Source organism: Gopherus flavomarginatus, chromosome 4 (genome assembly GCF_025201925.1).
Source record: "Gopherus flavomarginatus isolate rGopFla2 chromosome 4, rGopFla2.mat.asm, whole genome shotgun sequence".
Taxonomy (NCBI): Eukaryota; Metazoa; Chordata; order Testudines; family Testudinidae; genus Gopherus; species Gopherus flavomarginatus.
Window position 1 is genome coordinate 211,018,195 of NC_066620.1, and position 7,733 is coordinate 211,025,927.

At 53.4% G+C, this 7,733-nt stretch overlaps 1 protein-coding gene across 5 annotated transcripts in view; it reads right to left on the reverse strand.

The window, feature by feature from the left end:
- EXTL3 (exostosin like glycosyltransferase 3) overlaps positions 1–6,464 on the reverse strand; it is a 196,404-nt gene extending 189,940 nt beyond the window's left edge. For 4 of the 5 annotated variants that reach the window (XM_050948792.1, XM_050948779.1, XM_050948790.1 and 1 more), the window contains exon 1: positions 6,321–6,464. The gene's annotated coding sequence lies outside the window, so the exon portion shown is untranslated. Of the gene's footprint in view, positions 1–5,975; positions 5,993–6,320 lie in introns of those variants that run through there. The other variant, XM_050948789.1, reaches the window with a different exon arrangement.
- Between the last annotated feature and the right edge of the window lie 1,269 nt (positions 6,465–7,733).

A 7,733-nucleotide genomic window follows, 5' to 3' on the forward strand; every position in this document is an offset into this window, starting at 1 on the left:
AGCAGGCTGTGCGGGGCCAGCAGCCTGGACCCCAGACCAGCAGTGGGCTGAGCGGCTCAGCCCACTGCCGCTCAGGGGTTCCATCCGCCGGCTCCTGCCAGCCGGGATCCCAGATGCCGGATCTGCTTAGCCCACTGCCAGTCTGGGGTCCCGGCCCTGCCCACATACAGTGGGTACCTACCTTCTCCCTGGTTCTGGCCCATTCTCTTCCTCTCTCTGCACTCAGCTGAAGGTGGGAGTGCACTGAGCACAGGGCTGGGGGTGTAGGGTCTGGCCAGGAGGCAGAATGAGGGCGGGGCTCAGGGTTGGGGCAGGAAGTTTGGGTGTGGAGCGCTTACCTGGGCAGCTCCCATTTGGTGTGAGGGGTGCAGGTGGGAATGTGGGCAGGGGTGTGCAGGTGCTTCTGTTTGGTGCTCAGGGTTGGGGGTGTAAGAGTCAGGATGTGAGGGGTGCATGGGGCGTCGGGGGGCTGGGTATGTGGGGGGTGCAGGTGTCAGGGCAGGGGGTGAAGGAGTCAAGCAGAGGGCTGGATGTGTATGAGGGGGGTACAGGGCTCAGGGCAGAGGACTGGGTGTGTGTGTGGGGGTCAAGGCAGAGGGCTGGAGGCAATATGCCCCTATTCCACCCCCCCCTCCCCCAAGGCCCTGCCCCCGCTTCTTCTCTGCCTCCGCAGGGAGCAAGCAGTGAGCACGCTGACTGTGCTCCTTCCTGACCTCCTCCATCGCAAGGGCCATCAGCTAATCAGCCCACAGGGAGGGAGGGACAGAGAGGCAGAGGAGGGGCAGGAACCCAGCACACTAAGGGAAGAGGCAGGGGAGCCGGCAGGACCAAGCTTCTGCCTTCTGCCCTCTGCCCCCGCGGAGGGGGGCGAGGGGCGGAGAAGAGAGGGACTCCGGCAGGCAGCAGCGTGCCATTAAAAATCGGCTCACGTGCCGTCTTTGGCACGTGTGCCATAGGTTGCCGACCCCTGGACTAGATGATCTGGAGGTCCCTTCGGGCCTTGAATTCAATGACTATGTTAGTTTCAAGATTTTATTTGATGTTTTAAAATTAAAGTATTGTTATTTAAGAGAGAATCTCCATTAACAGTTAGCAGTACAGAGTCTATGGCAGTGTGGAACAGTTCCAATTCCATCCAGTGGAGGATAGTAGTACACACACAGTGACCAATTCATTGCAATGCTCAGCACTCATATAGCATGTCACAACTTCAAAGCGCTAAAATTAATGGCCGCAACTCCCAAGTAGTAGTATTTCCCATTTAGTAATGGGAACTAAGGCACAGAGGGAAACTGACATGCCCCAAGGTCTCATAGCAAGTCAGTGTGAGAATCAAACTGAGAGCTCAAGAGTTCTTGGCTCCCAATCCTGTGCTCCACCCACACCTCTCGACAGGGTGTTAGACTAGCAAATGCACGTTTGTCGGAATGAAAAAATTAACCGATTTCAATGTGAACCTTTCCAGGGCTCACACCCTGCACACGGATATCTGGGAGTCTGTGCATTCATAAAAAGAGCTGGAAGAGACACTGCCTCTTGAGTCTCCATAGCCAGCATAGGATTGCTTCCAGCAACAGATTACTCAATGTTTTGTCCAGTCTAGTCTTAAACAATCCAAGCAATGGCGCTTCTACCACTTCCTTTGGGAGACTGGTCCACAGCCTACTAGGACTGAGTGTTACTAAGTTTAGGCTTGAATGGGACAAATTCAGCATTAGCGTAATTCCATTGACGTCAATTACATTCAGCACAAGGGACACATTTTCTGGTTACTGGGCCAAACTCAGAGCTGGCACAGACTAGGGTAAGCATAGAGTGGTCCCCACATGCACCACCTCTCTCTGCAGCACTTGCAAGAACAAAGCTGCACCCTGTTGGCATCCAGACCCAGTTGTGTCTCCTAGTTGGACCTGCTGAGTGAAGATAAACGTCAACTCACTCAATGCCACTGCAGATGACTTGATGCAACTCCCTCCCCTCCACCTCAGGCACTTGGTTGGCAAGACCGAACTATTCAGGCAATGCATGGATGTGGTCTAGATGGCAGCTCCAAGGCACCAGGTGAGCCCTATGCATTAATAACTACAGTGTTAGAACGGAGTAGCTGGGCTAAGAGTGCAGAGCCAGGACCTTGCTGAGCCACAGGCCAGGACTCTATGCTACATGCACAGGTCACTTGCCTGCTCCTCTGTGCAGAGCGGCCTCCCCCAGGCCAATTCATCACCCACCTTTGGAAGGAGATTTGAGATGCACCTGGAGGAGTCTCCCCCCCTTGGCCCAGTACTCGCACCAAATCCCCACTTAAAATGCACTTTTCCAGGAGCCATTCCTTCCTTATTCTCCTCTCTGATGAGCTCACCATACCCTCTTCACCCACTTCACTCCAGCCAGGCCATCTGACGCAGCACCCCAGTCATAGGAGCAGAGGAAATGCCCTATAGATAGCCCTCTGCTCTGATCTACGTCAATAGCCTGTTCTGACAGTGGCAAGAACCAGCTGCTTCCAAGGACAGTGCAAGAAACCCTGAAGCAGCCAGCTAGGGAATAATCAGCCTACCGGGAAAGCTCCTTCCTGACCTTCACAGTTAGAGTTTGGCTTCTGCCCTGAAGCATAAGGGCTCGATGTCCTTTTTTCACTCCTGCCTCTCTGCCTTCTTCTATGCAACGTCCTTTGCACGAGCAACCTCCCTGTCCAGCCCCGCCCTCGCCTGGGCCCTTTCCTCCTCCGAGTCTCTATTTCAAACATACTTCTTCCAGCAAGCTGGCCCACCCCAACCCTCCCCTCAGCAGGTGGCTGACATCCCCTAGCTTGAAACAAAACAGTTGCTTTTTGCTGCCTCCTTCACATCATCTACCTGGACTGGAAGGGACCATGCCTTTTTCTGTGTCCGAGCATCAACAGTGCCATACAAATAGATAACCTGCATCTCCTACATTGCACAGGCTCTTGTGGATAGGAGATGTCTCGGACTCTGTCTTGCAGGACCAGCACCGTGCACCTTGAGGGTGCCATGTAAATGATTTCTAGAAAGGTTTCCAGCCCGGAAGCAGAGCGTCCTCACTCTGGCTTCCCCTTCTGCTGGCTCCTGTGCTGGCAGCCCTGCTCGAGTGGGGGAGGCATATTCCAGTGCTCTGCGGGAGTTCAAAGCTTGTGCAGACTCCAGCTTCCGGACCTGGCCAGGTCCTGCAGTGGTGGGCCTGGCACAGGAACGTCTTTAAATCTTGCCAGAGAAAGGTGCCAGCTTCTTTGCTTTATAGCATCCACTGCACCAAACCCTCGCCAGCACACCCAGCCCTGAATGGAACATAACAGCTATCACCAGTAATCACACTTGGCGCTTACACGGCCCCTTTCAGCTCAGGGTCTAATTGCCTGACGGACACCCCTGTAGAGGCTGTGTTGTATCAGGATCCTGCAGCCAGCAGGAGGTCAGGAAGTTGGTTTTAAAAAGTGAGGCAGGGGGAGGAAGAGTGAAGGAAGAGCCTCTCTAAGACAGAACGCGGCTTCCTCAGGGGACAGGGAAGAAGCCTGTTCAGCTGATTTTGTTTAAGACAATAAGAGACCGGAAACAAGTTTAAAGGAAGATACTAGGTTGGAGCATTTGCCCTTGCAGTGAGCCCCCGCTGCCTGATGTGGTGGGAAAGATAAACAATCAACCATGTGTTTCATGATGTAAGCGTCTGTCCTATTTCTGTTCTCGACAAAGTCCCCTTTTCTCTTTTTTTTTTTAAATGCTGCTCTTTCTCGGTGCTTTCTCACAGCTCTACAACTGAAAAAAAAAATAATCCTCAGGTAATGTCTTGTTAATAAGGCATGAGGCTTCTTCCAAATCTATCACCTCCAGATCTGGAGTTACAGGCCTACGCTGGAAGCATAATGTGCAGAGAGTACTGCGCCAGCATGGGGGATGAGGGGAAAAGGCAGAAGACTGCACTGACAGTGCAAGAGTCGGAGTTATGATTTTAGAAGCAGTATTATCTTCACTGAAAACAAATTGCAATTGCCCTAATAATCCGCGTTCCAGCATGAGGAATTCACATGACAAGGAGATAGAGATACCAATAAAAAGTGGCAAAGAATCCTGTGGCACCTTATAGACTAACAGACGTTTTGGAGCATGAGCTTTCGTGGGTGAATACCCACTTCCTCAGATGCATGTAATGGAAATATCCAGGGGCAGGTATATATATGTGTGCTAGCATTACATTACATTACATGCATCTGAGGAAGTGGGTATTCACCCACGAAAGCTCATGCTCCAAAACGTCTGTTAGTCTATAAGGTGCCACAGGATTCTTTGCTGCTTTTACAGATCCAGACTAACACGGCTACCCTCTGATACTCAATAAAAAGTGATGTGCAGGAGGAGGGAGATCCTGAAACACCCGGATTCAAGCTAAAGGAAATTTGGAATAATTTCTCCATCCTCTCCTCTCTGGACATTGCGAAACCATCCCTGCCAGGAAGGGCTTCTCTACACCTCAAAAATGATTGCAAAGATCAAATTTTCCTTGCCTGTCAAATAGCCCAGATTGCACCAAATGGCAAGATTCTTTTAAAAGTAAGATTTACCCGGGGAAGGGTTCACCTGGGTTTGACTGCAACGTGACTCACTGCTGCCATTCCTTTGCATTGAAGTGCTGTGCGATACCATCAATATACTCACAGACTTTAAGGTCAGAAGGGACATTATGATCATCTAGTCTGACCTCCTGCACAACGCAGGCCACAGAATCTCACCTACTCACTCCTGTAACAAACCCCTAACCTATGTCTGAGTTATTGAAGTCCTCAACTTGTGGTTTGAAGACCTCAAGCTGCAGAAAATCCTCCAGCAAGTGACCCATGCCCCACGCTGCAGAGGAAGGCGAAAAACCTCCAGGGCCTCTGTCAATCTGCCCTGGAGGAAAATTCCTTCCCGACCCCAAATATGGCAATCGGCTAAACCCACTGGACCAAAACCAGGGCTTGGCAATGGGGTTGCAATTCTGAAGTTCCCCAAACTCCAGGTATTCACTTTGACCCAAGCTTAATTTGACCCAGCATTTGGTGATGGGTGGTGGTGGTTTTTTAAAACCAGAAACAAATTCCAAACTGCTCCAGGATTCACAATTGTGGGGGGAAGGGGCAGACAGGAGCCTTAGGCTGCCATGTAAGAAAATATCAACGATCTCCGATCTGAAAAGGATGTTGCTGCTTGATCTTTCTTTAAAATACATAACGATATGAGAGTAGGGCAGCAAACTCTGGGCTTTCCCTCATAGCTATGGGGGTACCAGTCTCACTCCCAGAGCGCCATGCACTGTTGATATATTGTATATGTGGGGAACTAGCTCCTATCAGTGTTTGGCTTTTCCCATTACACACACACACACACACACAAAGTTGTGCACAGGCCCCCTGTGATAGCTACACGAACAGAAAAGGGAGTGTTGGGAAGGGAATAAGGGAAATAGGAGTGGGGTTCTGCTCAGAGCAGCCCGCTGGGGCCGGGCAGGAATAAGGAAGCGGGTTTGCAGAGAGGCAGCGCACGCACCGCTCCCGCGGGTTTCACGCGGTGCAGCTGTGGGTGGCGCAGCCCGGAGTGAGATTTCAGGCCCGCGGCTGCGGTGTCTCCGCGTGCTTCGCTTCCCCGGGCCGGCTGACAGCCGCCAGCACAAAGAAACACGCGAGCTCGCAGCGCGGATCGGGGCGAAAGGGAGACCGGGGCAGCGCGGATTTCGCGTGGGACGTTTCCCTGCCTTTGGGGCTCGTGCGTGGCTTGGAGTTACACGACAAAACACGACCCCCCCCGCCGCGTCCCCTTCCCCGGGAAGACCCGCAGCTGCCAGCCTAACTCCCGCACACGCCTGGGGCTCGCTGCCCATCCAGCCCGTGACCAGCGCGCAGGCTCCCGCAGGGGACCGGGACACCCGCCTGGGCGTGCGCCCTGACACGGACACACACGAGCGTGCAACAAGCCCGAGTTCTTTACCCCCGCGCTCCGGCCCCCGCAGACACACACGAGCCAGCCTCCCGCGTCTGCCCTGTTCCTGCGGCGGGGGGGGGGTGCTTTGCAAGCGAGCCCTATGCCCAGCTATGCCCACCCCCATCAGCCTCTGACAACAGCTCCTGCTCCGTGCAAAGCAGCCAGGGATCCCCCCGCAATCCTCTGACGGGAGGATAAACCCGATCGCAGCTCAGCCTGCCAAACCAACCAACCCGCGCCCAATTCCTCCTCTCCCACCCTCCGGGAGCTGCTGGGAGAGAGGGGAAGGAGCCATGTCTGGACAATCCCAGCCTCAAAAGTACTACAGACTAGCCCGCTTCCAGCCCTTACCTGCCGGCCGCGGGGGCCAGGGGCCCGGGGGCGAAGTTTGCAGGGAGTTGCACGCGCGGGGGAGGCTCGCGCCGCGTTCCCCCGCCCCGGCTCTCAGCTGCCTTGCAGCAGCAGCATTGTGAAAGGATCCCCGGGTGCAGAGCCGGAGTGAGCAGCAGCCACCAGGGCCATGGTGCATTGTGGGAAGCAGCGCTAAAAAGTGAGGGGAACGCGACTCCTGGTGGAGATGCGGGGTGGGTGAGTGGGCAGAGGACAAGTTGCACAGAAGAGGGTTGATGGCTGCGAGGGTTGGGGAGGGGCAATCGCATGGGCCCTTCCTGAAAGGGGACCCTCCCCCAGACACCTTCCTCTCGGCCTCTGTCTGATCTATGCAGAACAGCTTCCATGGTCGGACCCACCTGGTGAATGCATCAGGAGGGCAGCTCTGGCAAACAGCACCCGCTCCCAGAGTGCTGAGACTTTAGCATGAGCAGCTGTTTCCAGGCCTGGATAGGGTGACCAAACTGCAAGTGTGAAAAATCAGGACAGGGGGTGCGGGGGTAATGGGAGCCTATACGTGAAAAAGACCCCAAAATCAGGACCGTCCCTATGAAATCAGGACATTTGGTCACCCTAGGCCTGGCTGTGTTATACCATTGCAGCTGCTGGGGGGTTCGGGTTAGAAGCTTTGGAGGTACCACATTCAGGGCAAAGGAGGCATCAGCCCGACTGAGGAAAGATGTGCCCCTCATAGGGTGACTGTATTTCCTTAAACTGAAAACGGGACAGTGGGTAAGTGGCAACACCAGGCATCTCAAGACAGCCTGATGCTTTCTGGTGTCACCGCTCGCCTGAGCCCCACCGCTCAGAGCTGGCCCGAGCCCCGCTCAAGCAGGGCTGTCGGCCTGAACTGACGTTACAGATGTCATGACCTTTTTTTGGCAAAATTGGGTATTTGTCCTATTGGCTCTTGTCCAAATGTTTCTCTGCACACACACACACCCCCAAGGCAATAGCAAATGGGACAAATACCCAGTTTTGCACGTGCGCACACACACGCACACACAGTCATGATGTCCAGGACAAAGCTTAAAAAGGGGACTGTGCCAGCCAAAACGGGACATATGGTCACCCTGGCCCCCCCAGGTCAAACTGGAGAAAGGCATAGTCTGGACTAACTATGATTATTTGTATTACAGTAGCACTTAAAAGCCCCAATCAAGACCGTCACGCCATTGTTGCACACTCCATATGTACACACAGTAAGAGACAGTTCCTTCCCTGAAGAGTTTATACATCTAAATGGACTGGACAGACAAAGTAGTAAGTGGTGGTATTAAAACTGATGGAGAATTTTATGTTGAAATTGTTTTCCGGTGGAAAATGGACTTTTTGCAACAATGCAATTTTCTGCAGGAAAATTTAGATTTTCTG